Genomic DNA, 18,394 nt, shown 5'->3' with positions numbered 1-18,394 from the left:
TTTTTTTGTACTGGGGATTGAACTCAGGGGCTTCCAAATGAGCTTTGAATCTCCAACCCTGTTTTTTTTTGAGACAGGGTCTTGCAAAGTTACCCAGGCTGAGTTGAACGTTTGCTCCTCCTGCCTCAAACTCCTAGAGGGCTGGGGTTACAGATGCGTGCTCCATGCCCTATCTTGCTGGACTACTTGACTGCAACATCATGAGAGCCCTCAGAAGTTACTTAGCTAAGTCACTCTGAATTCCTGACCCACACAAACTGTGAGGTAACCAATGTTTATTGTGTTACACTGCTGTGCGGGATAATTTGAAATTATGAAAGGGAAATTAAAATTTTATAGATTAAAATAAAAATAAAGCCTGCCAAGAATGCCAGCCCAAACCAGTTGGACATGTCTGGAAAAACCTGATAGCGGGACATTTCTTCCTTTGTGTAACCTATGCTTGTTTAACTGATGGCCTTGCAATGTAACTTGGGATGTTTAAACTCCCTTACCAACCCATGACACCACCCAACCCTCCAATCACAATGTACCAAATTACCTTTGTACTTCCCCACTTGCTTTCCCTATAAAAGTCCGAAAATCCCCGCTGAGTGGGGTGCTGACTCTTTGGGAGGGATCCCAGTCAGGCCCACTGGTGTAATAAACAGCATCCTAAACCTTCATAGTGCCATTTCTTCCTGTGTTTGGTCTGTTTTCTGTAACAGTTACACAGCTAACTAAAGCTTATCCTCTAAGTCATTTTTACCTTTTTTGAAGTTAAGGACTTCTTGAGGATCTGGTAAGAATTTTGGACTCTTCTCAGAAACATACAGGCACCAAAACATCCAGCTCCTAATTTCTAAGAGGATCACATACCCTAGTAACGTCCATTCATGGATTGCAGGTGAAAAACTCCTTCTTAAAATACTAGAAGAGTATAAGTATAAATTCTTTCTCCCCAAAATCCACTTCCTGTGGATGACTAATTTTTTTGGTGTTTTTAGGAAAGGTTTTACTCTATAATTTAGGCTGGTTTTAAACTCACTATGTAGCCCAGGCTGGCCTCATGCTCATGGTGATCCTCCTGCCTCAGCCTCCTGAGTTCTGGGATCACAGGTGTGTGCCACCAAGCCTGGCTTGTGGATGGCTAATTTAATACAGTTTTTATTCTGTGCGTCAGTTTGTTTTTCCTGAAAAAGGAAGCATCAGTTACAAAGGCACTGCCCTTTCCCCCTCCTTGCCCCAGGCTCCTTCCACCAGCATAGTTCAGAGAGCAAAGGGGTCAAATGAACTTTTCTCATGGTTCTATTTTTATGACTCAGTTCTTATGGAAAAGAGAATCAGGCAGAAAAGTCAAAAACAGTAGTTACTAGAAATGCAGGAAGGAAATATGTTCTTGAAAGATTAAAACTCTAGGGTTCAGCTCGGAGTGACTTGGTTTCTTCACACTCTCAGGATGCGTCAGAGCAACTGGGGAGCCTGCGGAGCCACTTGAGCCCCCTTCACCCTATTTTCACACAGACCCATCTCCAGGCTGATGTCATTGTGTGCAAAAGACGCGTATCTTTATTTCTCTCCATTTTCTAGCTGGGAGTTAAAGACCTCAAAGGGGACACACCAAGGGAGAGTAGTCAGACTTCCTCTCTGAGGTCTGTCACTGCCCAATCCCTGGAGGCCATGATTTCTGCCCAAACTAAGAAAAGTATTACAAGTTTCAAGAGTGAACTTCCTCTTTGGGCAGCCCAGCATGGTCTCACTTCCTTTCAGGATGGTCTCCGTTCTCTGGGGCGCAGAGGCTGTGTCTAAAAACATAGCCCCAGGAGAGAAGCAGTGCTCAGAAGTGTGATGGTGTGTTCACTCTAGGGCAAATTTTATTTGGGGAACTTTTAAGATGTACAGTTTGGGTACATGGCACTGGAATTCAGGGAGGAGTCTGGGCATGGAACTGTTACTGGATAGGGCGTCACAGGGGCTTCTTTCCTGCATCTTGGTGTCCTGAACAAAAAATTGGACAAGACACACAGAAAAGTCAGCAAGAGTGTGTGTTGATTGAAGGCAGAAAAGAAGTACATGCTACAGGGTGAGAACAGGCTGCTGAAAATCTCACAGATGCCTGGAGGACAGAAGGTCTTTACTATCCAGAATATCTGGATTGGCCTGTACCTCGTGTAAATATGGCATCGGGACTATTGTCCTAGCAAAACCTTTCTGGGCCTCATGCCAGATGTAAGATCAGAAATAGTGTCTTTTGATTGGTTGAACGCATATGCAAATGAAAGGTTGGGAATAGCATCTTCGGATTGGTCCTTCCCATAGCACCAGATTCAGATGAAAGATTAAGATACTGCTGTCTAATTTGTCCTGTGCACAGAGTTTAGAAGCTGTAAACCTGGAGTAGTTTTGGGTCCAGCGTTGTATGCATGTGTTCCCTTTTTGGGAAACATCTTACTCAATCTGTTAGCCATGGGTTTTTACGACCTTTAACACATTCTACATTGTTGGTTGTCTGGTTTGCCCCAGCCCTAATCTCCTACCTCAGAGACATTTAGGGGTTAAAACAGGAGGATAACAGTGTTTGCTCACTGAGTATAGACCTGTGTAAACTTGTGGGTAGAAGAGGAAAGCCTACAGATTTTTTTGTCTTTTTGAGACAGTCTCTCACTATGCAGTTCAGGCTGGCCTTGAGCTCACTTTGTAGCCCAGGCTGGCTTTGAACTAGCAGCAATCCTCCTGCCTCAGCCTCCCGAGTGCTGGGGTTACAGGTATGTACCACAACCGCTGGCTTTAAAAGCCCACAAAGGAGTGAGGAAAAATTATAGGAAAGACTGAGAAATAGGAGAGAAAGGTGTAAGAGAAAATGGACAAGGAAGCTTAAAGATGGAAATGGTGCTCATTTCCTATACAAATATAAGCAGAGACATTAAGCAAATGACGGTTGAAACGTGATGTGTATTTCGCATGGGCAGGGATCCTAGTGAGTGTTGGAAAGAGCAGATGAACGGGGCAGAAGGGGCAGAAACCCAGTGGAAGCAGGCTGAGGAGTGAGTTGAAGAGGTGGCTCCCCTTCATGCCTAAAGGCAGCTGAGATTTGAAACTGGACGGGCAGACTGTTGTCAGCCTCCAGGGTGAGTTAGGAGGCAGCTGCCAGGGTGGGTTGAAAGGAACACACTCACTTTGCTATTTGTTCATAATCTACTTTCACTGAACAGAATCACATTTCAGATGAGCGGAAGTGGTTCCCTGGCGATGCATTTATTCTTCGGTATGGGGAAGTTAGCACGAGTAAAGACGGCCTGAATCACCCAGCAGGCCGGGCAGCGGGAGGGAAGGTGGCTCCTTCTGCCTGGCGGCATGGCTGTAACCTCAGCAACGCCCAGCCTCCCCGAAGAATTGGCACAATGTTAGATGCATCCGGAGAGCAAAGACTAGGTGGACAATTGCATATAGATTCTGAATACAGAAAACTCATGACTTGTAGTAGTATTTTATTTGAAATAAATTTATTTTCTATATGTTTTCATGAATAATTTTCTATAGATTTAATATTAGTCTTCCTCATAAAAATAATGACTGTAGACAACATTTTCCAAGAACTCGCCAAGGCACTGGCAGGTGCAGTCCCCGGAGCTCCTGCGGTCTCCCTGTGCCGTCCTGTGCCCATTCCGGCCTGCCTCTGTGGCCTTGTTATTATGACAACCAGCGCAGAGGTTCTGTCCCTTGGAGTCAAGTGACCTTGGCCGTATCGCACAACCCATTATGCAGAGCTTACAGGCCACAAATTCTGCATTAGGGTTTTTGTTTTGGTTTTTGGCCCTGGGGAAAATTTTTCCAGTTTCACATTAAAATACAGGAAAAGAAGTCATAAAAGATATATTTTCTGCTCACTATTTTGGGGCTACTAGTTATAGAAAAGGCAAAATAGCAGGGCGTGGTTGTGAGCACCAGTAATCCCAGCTGCTTGGGAGGCTGAAACAGGAGGATTGACAAATTCAAGCATAGCCTGGGAAATCTAGCAAGACTAAACTCACAATGAAAAAATGAAAAGGGTTGGGGATAGAGTTCAGCGGTAGAGCACTTGCTCAGCATGCACAAGGCCCTGGATCCACCCCCAGTACCTGAAAGAAAAAGAAGGAGGAGGAGGAGGGGAAGGGGAAGGGGAAGAAGAGGAGGAGGAAAAGGAGAAGGAGAAAAAGAGAAGGAGAAGGAAGAGATGAAGAAAAGGAGAGGGAGGAGAAGAAGGAAGAGGAGGAGGAGGAACATGTTATAAATATGATGACAACTACCATGTCCCCAAATGCTTTTCCTATTGAAAAGTCTGGCTTGGAGGGTGGAGAGGAAGACTTGGTCACATGGCTGTGAGCCCAGAGCAGTCATACAAGGCAGGTCACTTGACTGGGGACCAGGCACGCAGCCAGCCTCCTCCTGGTTAGTTTGTGGGAGCACTGGCTTCTTTGATGTAACAATGAAGCAAATGCTGGACTTTCTCAAAAGTAAGACAGTGGCTCAGACTCCGTTTGCTGACTTTGGAGGCCATCTGCGTCCTTTGGAGGTTGAGCACGACTGTGCGAGGTTCTTTTATTAATTTTCTTTCCCCCCTCCGGTACTGGGAATCGAACTCACGACCTCGCGCTTGCCAGGCAGGCTCTGTGCCGCTGAGCTAAATCCCCAGCCCCTCTGTGTGAGGTTCTTGATCCGTGAGGCGGATGCAGGTGCTTTCTGCCACAGCAGTGTGAAATCCTACTGGAAAGCAGGGTTTGACAGGTGCCTGGGGGGAGGGAAGGACTTTCAGGCTGGAACAAACCTACATGTCCTTCAACAGCTAAACGGTTATACATACTGATGTACCCCCAGGGTGGTGTCCACTCAGAAATAAAGAGAAACAATCATGTAACAACCTGGATGTATCTGCAGAGAATTATGCTGAGTGAAAAAAAATCCCAAAAGGTTACATTATTCCATTTATATAACATTCTTTTTTAAATTTCTATTTTCATGGGTAATGTTGGCAGCCCACGATTACACTCCTCATGGGGAGCTGGTACATGTGCACGTCACATCTTCCTTCTCCTTATGTCCCTCCCTCCGCCCTCCCTCTGCCCTCCCTCCATCTCTGGGTCCCCTTCCGCTCTGCAAAAGGTCAGTCCCTCTATTTCCTATTATCCACCTTTTTTGTCTTTATATTTTGGGTTTCTCTCTCTCTTTTGGGGGGGTTTCTCACATAAGAGAAACTGTGCGACATTTAAGCCGTGTGTCTGACTTTTTACACTTAACATTTTGGTCTCAAGGCGCATCCAATTTCCTACAAATGACTCAGGCTTATCCTTCTTTATGGCACAGCAGTATTGTGTTGTGTATAAATACTACATTTTCTTTATCCCTGCATCTACTGATGGACGTCCAGGCTGTGTCTAGCTATTACGAGTTGTGCTGTAACACTCTTAAAATGACAAGTTATAGAGATGAAGAAGAGATTAATGGGTGGAAGTAGGGAGGAAGAGAATGTGGCTGTGAAAGGACCACAGGGGGATCTTCATGGTGATGAAAATGTTCTGTGTCTTGACTGGATCCTGTCAGTGTTGGGCTGCGATACTGCACTACAGGGGTGTTGGGACTAACCCGGAGCTCACACGCTAAGCACGGGGCACGTGCTCTCCCACTGGTCTGTACTCTCAGCTCCAGGCTTTGATGACTCGTAGGCGCAAAGCCCACAGGAAGGGCTTGTCTCGGCCTCATGCCCCTTCCTGCTGCAGACTTCCTTGCTTTTGCCCCCGCCAGTCGCTCTACACATGGCAGTGAGCTGGTGTCTCCTACGGGGACGCCTCTGTGTAACGCAGACTGGAAAGACCAGATGTGTCCACAACAAAGATGAGGAAGAAGAGGCCTAAAGCCAATGGCCCTTTCGTGGTATGTTCAGTTTCATAAAATTCAGCCGCCTATGTGCTGTATTTTTAGAAAACTCCAGTTTCCCACTAAAATCCAGGAAGAGCAGTAATAAAAGGTGTATTTCCTGGCCACCATTTGAGGACAACTAGACAAAAGAAGAACCATATAATATGAGTGTACTAACAACCATTATGTAGCCGGATGCCTTTCCCTTGGAAGTGTCTGCCTTGGAGGATGGGGCACTTGGTCAGTGCCTGTGAGCGCAGGGCAGTCACACAAAGCAGCGCCCTTGACTGAGGACCAAGGACAGCTCGATGGTAGTGCTGACTTCTTTGATGTAACAATTGAGCAAATGCTGGACTTTCTCAAAAATAAGACTGCAGCTCAGACTCAGTTTGCTGACTTTGGAGGCCATTTGCCTCCTTTGGGGGTCGTAGGAATAAGAGCTTTCTTATTCTGTGGGGTGGCATCTGCAGTGGAAAGAGCTTTCTTCTCTGGGAGTATAAAACAAGCCCCAGTTTGGGACTGCGCTCCTAACAGGCCAGAGACCTTGTATCAGCTGTCACAGCAGCGAGATCCCACCTCCTGCCTCCTGCATTATCTGTTCCTCTCACCTGGGAGCAGAGTGACCTCCTAGCTGTTAGCACCCCACTACGTACAAAGAAAGATGATAAAGGAAGAGGTGAGGGGGAGGAGAAGGGGGAGGAGGAGGGGAAGGGAGAGAGGGAGGGGAAGGGGGAGGGGGAGGGGAGAGTTAGGAGGAAAGAGAAGGGAGAGGGGAGAGGAGAGAGGGGAGAGAGGAGGGGAGGGGGGAGAGATGGAAATGGGAGGGGGGAGTCAGAGACAGGAGAAAGGAGAAAAATTTTATTACTTTTGTTCAAAAACATATTCATTATAAAAAGGAAAGTCATATAGAAAAGTACAGCAAAGAAAAAGAAACCCTTACTATAAATCTGAGTGGAGATAAGCATTCCAACATTTATAAAACACAATCTGAGATTCTATATGTAGGTGAATATACAGAAAGAACAATAGATTAAAATTTTAATAAATACTCTGCATATTATTTTAAATGAAGAATTTAAATATTTTATTTGAATTTAACATTAAAAACAAGCAAAACTCAGGATTACTAAATTGGTTACTTCTTCAGCACAAGAGATAATTCTTGGAAGAGTAGTTCTAGAATTTTTGGGGGGAAGGTTGTTTTTTTTTGAGACAGTGTCTCACTATGTAGTGCAGGCTGGCCTTGAACTTACTGGGTAGCCCAGGCTGGCCTTAAACTCATAGTGATCCTTCTGCCTCAGCCTCCTGAGTGCTGGGATTATAGGTATGCACCACCACGCCCAGTCGATTAATTCTAGAATCAAGAAAAACAAAAGATTGAATTTGCTAAGATTTATTTATTTGTTGTGCTGGGAACTGAACCTAGGTCCTTACAGATACTTGCCTTATGTTATACCATGGAGCTGTGCCTCTCCAACCCCTGCTTTTTATTCTTTTTATAGACAAGTTTAAGTGATAGTTGTTGACTTCCTACTATGAAATATGAAGAACTGTCATACTTAAACTTTTCCTATGGCATACTAGGTTTTTTATACTCTGTTGTTAATATTTATCTCTTTCCTTTTTATTTACTTTTTTTTTTCCTTTTTGATTCTGGAAATCAAACTCAGGGCCTTGCGCTTGCCAGGCAGGCTCTGTGCCATGGAGCTTTATCCCCGACCCTCTCACCCCTTTTTGTTCTCTAACCATTTTTCTTGCTGTTGTTTTTAGTTCTGTCTTTCATGGACAGAGTGCTGGCCGCCTCCGTGGTGTCCTAGTATTAAAGACTGGATCGTGCCTCCCCCCATCCCCGGGCCCCAAAAAGTTAGAATCCTCAAACTGTGACCTTATTTGGAAATAGGATCTGTACAGGGGTAATCAAGTTAAAATGAGGTCACTGGAGGAGACAGACGAGTGACTAATGTCCTTATGAAAAGCAGAAGTTTGGACACAGCACGCACAGAGGAAGAATGTGGGGGCTAAGGAAGAGCGCTGGGCGAGGAGTGCAGTTCAGTCGCCATAACTGAGGAGCATCTGGCTGTCCCAGAAACTGCACGTGGCAAGGAAGGACCCTTTCCTCTTCCCTCAGGAGCGCGGCCATGGGACACCTTCACTTCCTGTCTCTAGGCTCTAGACCCGGAGAGGATGCATTCCTGTTGTTCTAAGCCGCCCAGTTTGTGTGCTTTGTTACAGCAGCTCTGAGAACTAACGCACCGAGGTTCTTTATTCTAGAGTCTACTTTGATTCATCTCTAGGGTGGATAGAAAGGCTCCCGGGTCAGTTACTCTCTGAGGTTTTACATTTCTGAAAACCCGGCCTATTGTGCCTAACGGAAGGACAGCTCTGTCTGTACAGGTCGTTCAGTCACGTTCTTTTTTTTGAGACAGGCTCTCACTACTTGGCCCAGGCTGACCACAAACCAGCCTACGGCGATCCTCCCGGCTCAGCATCGGAAGTGCTGGGATCACAGGCGCGCGCCATCAAGTCCAGCCTGTCTTTGCTGTTTTACAGACCCTTTCAGTTGTTCCCCTTTTTTGAGGACCCTCTCCCTGCGGCATTTAGTGTAGAGGAAGCTCATGTGATCCAGACTCATGGGCCTGGATGCAACCCGGTGGCCTCCATTTCCTCCTTCTCCTGGTCTCTACTCCCTCCTTCCTCACCCACTGACCCCGCAAGTCCTCCTTTTTGGAGGCAAGTTCAGCAAGGTGCTTCCGGCGGCTTCGCCGGTCCTGCCGCTCTGTGCTGCTGGCTGCTCGCTACGGGGCTCCCCAACCCTGTCTCTGGGGGCCAGCCTGCGCTGCCACATCTTCCAGATGAAGTCAGAACAGCATCAGCTAAGCTCGTACCACTTTTTGGCGCACCAATTTTGGCGAAGTCCGGCTCTACCGTGGTTTCGGAGAGGCACCTCTAGCTCTCCATCCCCGTCCAGTTCCCACCCCACAGCAACTGGGAGACTTGCGTCAAGGGCTCCGGGCTGGTGCTGTGGCAGCTTCCTTGACTCATGGAAAACGGAAGCCTCCCTCTCTCTGTATTTTTTATTTGTTTTACCATGATCAGTGGTTTCATAACAGGAGAAGGAAATAAATATTTTAACAGGAAGATTTTGTTTTGGAAAGCTAATTGATGTTATAATACACTATAGCACAGGAAGATTTATTCTTATTACATTTATATGCAAATATACTATAAAGTATAGTTAGAAACACAATCTATTCTCCATTTGTTTGTATTTTATTTCTTTTTAGTTTTGAAAGTATACTTGCTCATGTCATGAACAATGTTGCTTAGATTCTGTTTATTTCTTTTCAAAATAAGGATACTTTTTTATCCTAAAGGATTTCTTTATTATAAAATTTAAAATGTTCATTTATAAAATATTAACACTAACAAGAAGCCACAGTGAGGCCAGGTGTGGTAGTGCATGTCTGTAATCCCAGCACTCAGGAGGCTGAGGCAGGAGGATCATCACTAGTTCAAGGCCAGCTTGGGCTACATATTAAGTTCAAGGCCAGCCTGAACTACAGAGCAAGACCTTGTCTCAAAAAGTAAAACAAAACGAACAAGCAAACAAGAAACCACAATGAATGTCCTCTGTAATTAATCCATCTATACATAATGCCTATTATGTTTCTGATTATATATTTGTTTTGTTTGTTTTCTGTTTTTGTTTTTCATCTTTTGAAACTATTTTGTAGATACATAAATATATCAGTAATGTGACAACATGGGAGCATAGATGTTGTTTGAAATTTTGTTTTATTATATAAGTACTGCATTAGTATATTGTCACTGGAAAACGCGAAGAAGATAGACAGTCCCCTGACACACTCCCTCCAACCTCTTTTCTCTCCTGAGAAAGCACTTGTTTCAGAGTTCCAGACCATTTTTAATCATTTGCATACATAACTGTAAACCCCTAAGAATATACATCATTTTTAAAAACATAAATTAGATCACTGAATATGATTAAATTCGCACTGAGTATTTTTAGGTCCCCAGTATGGATGGGATCTCAGGTCTGAGTGACATCAAAGGGATTATGTTGTGTTGTCCATAGCTCAGCTATGCCAGGCAGTGGTGCAGGTGGCCAAGAGAAGGGGGAAGGTGCCTGGAGCTGGCCTGTGAGGGACAAGGGTCATCAACACTTACAGGGAAGGGTCTATGAGAAGCATGAGTAGGGTCAACAATGCTCCTTGGACAGTCCCGGCTGGACAGTATTTGCCAGGAGGTCCAGGGTAGCAGGCTGGACAAATGGCACCTCCACCCCTCATGGTGCCTCACCAAAATGCAAGTCCAGGGGCAGCCACCTGGCCTCGCACCTCTCATCCTCTCCCCAGGGTTCGGTTCCACCCCAGGTTACCACACAGAGATGGGTTTTTAAAGTTAAACTACATACGCAGGGACATCGTTAGTTTGCTCCGTTTCCTTGTGTGACCAGCATTCCGCAGAACAGCTAATTTGGCATAAGGATAATAGTGGCCCGCTGAGTTCTCAGACCTTCACAGAATACTTCTCCGGACAGTCCGTCAGAGCACACGTGTGACGTCCCCTTGACTAGGTAGGAGTCTTGGGAACACAGAAGAGTATCCCAGGAGCATGGCGTTAAGCGCTTTACTTTTTCTCAGGGATGACACAGTTATGCTTCAGATGCACTTTGTGTTTCATATTGATCTACTCAACCCAACTGATTTAACTCCTGTGAGTTATTATCCATGCTTTTGGGCTCTAAATTCTCAGTTACATTTGGAATATATATTTGCAGAATCTATCTGGCAGGTACTTTTCTAGCAAGAGTGGTGATTTAGAGAAAATAATCTCAGCTTTGCCTCGCATTAGACTCATCTGGAGGCCTTGCCGGGGTCAGTCTGAGCTGTGTGGGATCCGTACACTGAAAACTATAAAACATTGCTGGTAGAAGTTAAAGAAGAACTAAAGTGGAAAGATATTCTAAAGTTATGGGTCAAAAGATTAAAAAAAGATTTAATACTATTATGATACGGATTCTCCCCATATTGAAGTCTCCACGGATTCCAGGCATACACAGCAGTCCCCGCCAAGTCCCATACATTTCAGTAGAGACCGAATCTGTTCTCTGCCTCCAGGCTGCTCTCCGGCTGAACACATTTGACCTCTGGCAGCACGAATGAGGTCAGCCTGGTAGCCTCCGCCTGCTGGTTGAGTCAGTCCCCAGGGAGCCTGCACCGAGTAGGACTGGCTGCATTGTTCCCTGTCTGTCACTCTGTGGATCACTCCCGTTGTTCTCTGGTCCTCTTGTCTAGTTTGGCAGCGCTCACAAATTAGGTGAGAGGCGCCCCTCCCCGCTCAGTCCCTGTCACAGACTAGCGTGGGTCCTTGCTTTAGTGATAATGGAAATTAAAGCTAACATCGCAGGATGAACTGACAGGCAAAAGCTTTCATGGGAAACTAAGAGAGACAATGGCACAGACACCAGCATGAGCGGTTAAGGGGGTGCACTCTAATAAAAGTTGGACTGGCCACCCACAAAAGCAGGAGGCCACCTTTTCAAGTATTAGCTGAGGGGGCTGGGGATTTAGCTCAGTGGCAAAGCGCCTGCCTGGCAAGCGCAAGGTCGTGAGTTTGGTTCCCGGTATCAGAGAAAAACCAAAAAAAAAAAAAAAAGTATTAGCTGAGGCGGGCCAATTTTTATCTTATCAAAAGCAGGAGGCCACCTTTTCAAGTATTAGCTGAGGCGGGCCAGGGGCCAGGCAATTTTTATCTTAGTCCTAGGTTGAATCCTTGTGCAGGGCAATTCAGTTTGCATAAGAAGGACCCTCACGGCATGAAGGACAATCTCATCACCTGAGACCTCGCTCGAATCCAAGTGACCCTAGGTTTAGGGCAATAGCGATTTCATAGCTGAATGTCCCTGTAAATCTCTTATCCTGGGTTCCTCAGTGTTAAAAATTAATGAGAAAGACTGGGTAAATTGAGGGCCAACTTATAGACAGACACTCCCTGAATGAGTAACACGCTGGATGTAAAACTGAGATGAATTTGACACAGAGTTTTACAAAATAAAGGTCATGTTTGTTCTACTTTTAGTCACCCACTGGGCATTTATAGGCCACAATGAAGTTTTTTTGTTTTGTTGTGTTTTTTGTTCAAGAACCACTTGTAAGTCCCTGATTGCCTCAGAAGAAAACACAAATCATGCTTTTGATGAATACAGGGTAAGGACCCAGGAGTTTGCTTGTTCTTCGTGGTCTCTCTGTTAGTCCCACTAACTATACCCCAGGTACTCCTTAGCCCTTATTTTGGCCCCCTTGCTTACTTAAGAGAAAGTACTGAGAACCAGCTTGACACAGTACAGAACAAGCGTTAATTAATATTAATAAATTGGCACAAAAATAGGGAGTCTGTTCTAGGCCTACCTGACTTGTGGTGAGGCCTGCGGCTGGTTTAAGGACAGATTAACCTTCAAGCCAATGGCCAGAGCCGAGGCCAGCAAACAGCCTGTGAAGTTCTGGTGCCTCAGAGCAAGATAACAGCAGTTGAGGACTTGACTCATGCAAATTCCATCTAGCTCAGCAGTCGCAGTGATCAGACAATCAGGTGGCTAGTGAAACATGATCTATTCCTGTGTGCTTTTCCAAAAATGCATTGTTCCTCAGTTCTTACACGTTGACCTCATCAGCAGTTCACCCCTACTGGTTTCTGTAGCCCATCCGTGCATCCCCAATCAAGCTGTGCACCTAATAAAGACCAAAGACATCATGCATTGTGGTCCCTAGCCCATCACTGGGCTCTGACCATGTTGGTGACCTTTGCAACTAAAGTATATATATTTTGTCTGTGTTTTCTGTCATTGTACCTCTGAACAGGAGATCAGTGGTCCTAGGCCAGGGCCTCAATAAAAAAGTATCTTAGAGGTGAAATTAGTGGATATCTTGTACTACATATAATTTTTCTTGTAATACATATAATATCAGAGAGCCAGATGGTCTCATCTGCCACATACCAGATCACAAACATAATCTCAATTAATTCAAAAAGAAAAGAAGCAATGTGTGCTATCTGCTCTGACCAAAATAGGATGCAAAATAAAGTAACAACCAAAACAAAAACGAACGGCTTGGAAATTTAAAAATACTTACTGAATCAACAATGGAATTGAAAAGGAAATCAAGAACAAAAAAGGAATTTGTTCAAAAACGGTGATGGTTAGAGCATGCCACAATAATCTTGATGGAATGTATTCAAAAATACTTTTAGGAAATTTTATGACTTAAATTTTTGTGTGGTTTTAAAAAGGGAACATTTTTTCAAAGCGCTGAATTTAGGATATTAGGAAAGGAGAAGTCAACCCAACGTAAAAGTATGGCAATAAGAGCAGAAGGAGATAATTTTGAAAATGAAAATGAGTTCTGTGGGCTCAATAAATAAAAGCAAAAGCCAAGTGTTTGAAAAGTAAATCCGTAGTTCAAAAGATTTGAATTAGTTTGATTCCTGGTGCTGGAAGAAAAACAACAACAAAGCAAAACAAGAAAACCCCCAAAAACCCAAAAGATTTGAATTGAGAAAGGAGGTGCCAACCAACACAGGAAAAACAAGAAAGAGAAGCGCAAAGCATAGAACACTGGAACAGATGAATGAAAAGAACAAGGCTCTTTTCTTACAATATGAATGCCTAAACTTTATTTATTTATTTTTGTGTGTGTGTGTGTGTTTGGAATTACTTTATTGTGTATCATTTGGGAAAGAAATATACCTACTAAAAATTCTTGAGACATAATTTTCAGTGTAACACAAGCACATTTTACTCAAGATTATGAAAATATGGGTATGGAAGTTTGCAGCCATATTGAATGCCTAAACTTTAACAAATATTAAACAAGTATAAAGCATGGTTCCTTATTTTTAATGTCTCCATTCTGTAATGCCTTTCCTGATTTGTTTTTTGCAGGTTGTCTTAGCTTGGGCTGCTATAGCAAAATACCATAAACTGGCGACTTCTTTTTTTTTTGTCGTTTTGAGACAGGGTCTCTCTACACAGTTCAGGCTGACCTTGAGCTCACTTTGTAGCCCAGGCTGGCCTCGAACTCGCAAGGATCCTCTTGCCTTAGCCTCCTGAGTGCTGGGATTACAGGCATGTGCCACCATGCCTGGCTCATAAATTGGTGACTTAAACAGCATTTACTTCTCACTGTTTCGTAGACTGGGAGGTCTAAGATCAAAGTGGTAGCAGATGTGTGGTTTGGTGGCTACCCGTTTCCTGGCTTGCTGATAGCAGCCCCTTGCTCCTAAGTGTTTGGTGCACTTGTGGAGAGAGAGCTCTTTCTCTTCCTCTTTGCATACAGGTGTTAATCCATGAGCGTCCTCCTCATGACCATTCTACACCCAGTGCACCCAGAAAGCCCCATCCTTGTAAAACATCACACAGGGGCGGGGGTGGGGGGCTGCACCTTCCACATGGCACGGGCACGTTCAGCCCATGACACTGATAATCCAAACTTTGCGCAAGATGGCAATGCACCCCATAGCAAAACTAATTACTACACTTGCAGCCAGAAGCAGTCACGAACCTAGATGATGCCCAGTGAGTTCTAAAAGAGAGGCTATTATGTGGGTTTCTGTGAAAGATGTTTTCCTAATCAAGAGAAACTAACTCAGTTGTTAGTTTCTTACCATACTTGCTTTTCTAAAATGAAACTTTCTTATATTTTTGTCAATTTTTTTCCTTTGGTGCTGGGAACTGAACCCAGGGCCTCATGCATATGGAGCCTAACCCCACCAATTTTCACTTTATGCATTTTGTGATTATATTTTGGGGTCATATATATTCAATATTTTCATTCTTTATTATTAAATATGTTTTTGCATTATATGATGACTTTTCTCATTCTTTTGAATACTTCCTGCCTTTACTTGGTAAAGGCAGTAAAAGCAAAACACTTTTTTTCAGAGACTTGAAAGTTCTGATTGTTATTAGTTAGAGCTAAATATAGGGAAGAAAATGTTCATTGTTTATTTTGAATCCATTGCCTATTACTTACCACATGTACTTACAAGATATGAATAAACAAAAGACATCATGGAAAAAAGATGAGGAAATATAAAAATTAAAACAAAACATGAAGCTAGGAAATGATTAAACAGAATAGTAAACATAGTCAAAATTCCTCAGCTGAAATCAAAGAGCCTCAGTTCAGAATGAAAAACAAAACCTGTTAATAAATTAATTATGTGGTATCCTCATAGTTTATTTTAAAGAGCAAACCCAGAAAATCATGGAGAATATTTTGATCAAATCAAACGAACAGATGGACTTGGTGGTGCAGGTCTATAAATCCAGAACTCTGGGAGGCTGAGACAGGAGGATCACAAGTCTAAGCAACTTAGCGACTTAGCCTCAAATGATAAAAATAAAAAGGGCTGGGGTATGTAAACCAGTGTAAAAGCCCCTGGGTTCAATCCCGAGGATCAAACAAGAAGAAGAACAAGAACAGCAGCAGCAGCAGCAGCAGCCACAAACAGCACCAGGAGAAGAGCATTTTCTAAATCACTAGAGACCCGGGAGGGTCCCCCGCATCTCAGTCGTTTTCTCCCGAAGTTAGGGGACCACTGCCCCAGACGCTAGGCTCTGAGGACTGCAGCAAGGGCCTGGGGGCGGGGTGGGGGTGGGTCGGGGCCTCCTCTCTCAGCGGCAAGCTCCAGGAAGACGCACAAGCTTTTGCGGTTTTCGCGATGCATCGTAACTTTAGTGGCAGCTCCCATTCCGCTGAGGTGTCCTGAAGGCCAGCCTGGCTCGTGGTCCTGCTTTCTTTTCCCCGTGTGAGCTCTGCTGTAGCGCTTACCTGGGAGGGCGGCTGAACGGGAGACCTCAGCGGCTGTGGAGATGGGGGCGCTGTTGACTGGGCGGTGCCTGAGGGCCTGTGAGTCACCATGCAAAGCTGACAAGCCCCGGTGCCATTCCTCTTCCCTGGGGTTTTTCCACCTCTCTGAGTGGGAGTCTACCTAGAAAGGGAGAAATGATGCTAACGTCCCTCACAGGTTCTGATACTACATAGCCATTTGGGATTTTGCTATCTTCCTGGGGCTCAGCCAGGACACAGGGCCCCAAACCCTTTTCTCCCTGCCAGAGATAGCCAACAGCATGCAGGTCAAATCCAGTCCAGCTTGTATTTTGTTGAGCTCAGTATTTCAACATGCTTTTGAAAAGATTATGAACACTTCAAAAAATATTTATCCCTTTTAGATCTAAATACCAATTTACAGGAAATGCAAAAGAGGGCCATGTCAAATGATACCAGCAAAGCCCAGACTTCGAGAAACTGCTGTCCAGACTTGGACTACAGGCCTGGCTTCTGTAGGGAATACAATGGAGAAAGAATGAAAATAAACCCAGAGATTAAAGGAGGCTTAAAAATATGTCTGTCATTCTCAATTCATGGACTTTGCATGGATCCTATTTCAGACCAACAGTAAAAAATAAAATTAGGGCTGGTAGCTCTGTGGTAGAATGCAGGCCTAGTATGTGTGAGACCCAGTTTCAATCCTCAACATGAATAAATATAAAATAAAGTTATATAAAAAAGGTTTTGTGGCTGGGTGTGGTGGCGCACGCCTGCAATCCCAGCACTTGGGAGGCTGAGGCAGGAGGAATCTTTGTGAGTTCAAGGCCAGCCTGGGGTACAAAGTGAGCTCAAGGCCAGCCTGAACTGCATAGTGAGACCCTGTCTCAAAAAGACAAAAAAGAAAAAAAAAAAAAAGAAAGGTTTTGTGAGGCCGGGCATGGTGGCACATGTCTGAAATCCTGGCACTTGCCTGAGGCAGGAGGATTACGGCAGTTCCAAGGCCAGCTTGGCATATAGAGTGAGTTCAGAACCACCCTAAATTACCTGTTAAGACCTTGTCTCAAAAAAAATTTTTTTAACAAAATTAATAAATTCTTTTTTTTTCTTCCGGTACCAGGAATCAAACTCATGACCTTGTGCTTGCCGGGCAGGCGCTGTGCCACTGAGCTAAATCCCCAGCCCCCAAAACTAATAAATTCTAACATTGCTTTTGTAGGAGACCCCACAGGTAAGGAAAAGATAGGATGAAGGCCTCAGTGAGTGTTATTAAATCAATAGGAAAAACTTATGAAAAGCAGTTTCTGCCTCTACAGGTAGACTCTGCAGTTAGAACAATTAGAAAGACAAAAGAGAGAGAAGCTAGACCAAGAAAGGCGCCGAGGAACACAATTAACATAAGAATTTATCAAGAAGAGTTAACCTTAAAGAAGCCTGAAACTTGAAGACCAGTAAAACCAGCTCCCTCCACCCTCAGGAGAGATAAGGGGCAGCCACCTAAGGGCTCCTGTTTAATAACACCCGCGCACACCTACACATACACACAGGGATTTACGTGCTCACTTTGACATCAGTGTAGTGTTGCGCTACATACAGTCATGTACACGTGTCCCTTTACTTAATCATTAAGCCTAAGCTTCCTTCCTATAAGCCCTCCCCCTTCACTTATTCATTAGTAGGGACAGGAGATAGCCAAAAAGAATGTCGGCAGACAGGCCGGGGTGAAGCTCACAGACAGCAAGATGGCAGATCAGATAGCAACAAGCGCCCACAGGCAGTGGAGGGGAAGACGCTAACCCTAAATAAACAGACGCGGGGATGAGCGCTGGGGCACGCAGCGCTGCTGCCCCGTGCCCTCCGCGGTAGCTGTCCATCCTTTCTTTTCCATCTTTTTTCCCAATAAACCATCTTCTGTTATAGTAAATATTGTCTTTCTAGTTGTTTACTGGTGCTGTGTTTAGGTTCACCCAAGAGCTCATTTTCCAGCAGGGCAGGGGCATGGGGTGGCGCGGTGTCCACCCCTAACACAAGAAAGGGTGGGGATTTTGCTTAGGTATGATATTGTTGCGTAGAAACAAGAGTCCTTGTCTTTACAAAGACAGTGATGAAATCTGGGATTTACTTTAATATAGTTCAGGATGGAGATGTGGGTAGGAATCAAATTGGTCATTGTCAATTACTGGGAAACCTGATGGTAGGTACCAAGGGGATCATGATACTCTTTCAATATTTTTAAATATGTTTGAAGTTTCCATAATGCCTTTTTTTTTTTTTGTATTACAGCCTGAACTCAGGGCCTTCACACTGAGTCTTCTACTTTTATTTTAAATTTTGAGACAGTGTCTTTCTAAGTTGCTAAATTGCCCAGGCTTGGTTTGAACTTGAGATTTTCCTGCCTTAGCCTCTTGAGTGCCTGGGATTATAGGCATGCAGCTTGTGTCTGGCTACAATAATGTATCTACCCCCTCCTCTCTCTTCTCCTCCCTCTGCCCCTTGCCCTTCTTCTCTGTCTTTGTAATCCTGGGGACTGAGCCCAGGGCCTTCCCTCTGTGCTACATCCCTAGCCCTTTTCATTTTGAGACAGAGTCCTGCTAAATTATTAAACTACCCTAGTTGGGCTCAAACTTGTGATCTTTCTGCCTCAGCCTTCTGGGTAGCTGAGATTTTAGAAG

The sequence above is a fragment of the Chinchilla lanigera genome, unplaced genomic scaffold (genome assembly GCF_000276665.1).
Source record: "Chinchilla lanigera isolate Chin_1 unplaced genomic scaffold, ChiLan1.0 scaffold00023, whole genome shotgun sequence".
NCBI lineage: Eukaryota > Metazoa > Chordata > Mammalia > Rodentia > Chinchillidae > Chinchilla > Chinchilla lanigera.
The sequence above is the reverse complement of the archived record's forward strand: the minus strand, read 5'-3'. Positions refer to the sequence as shown.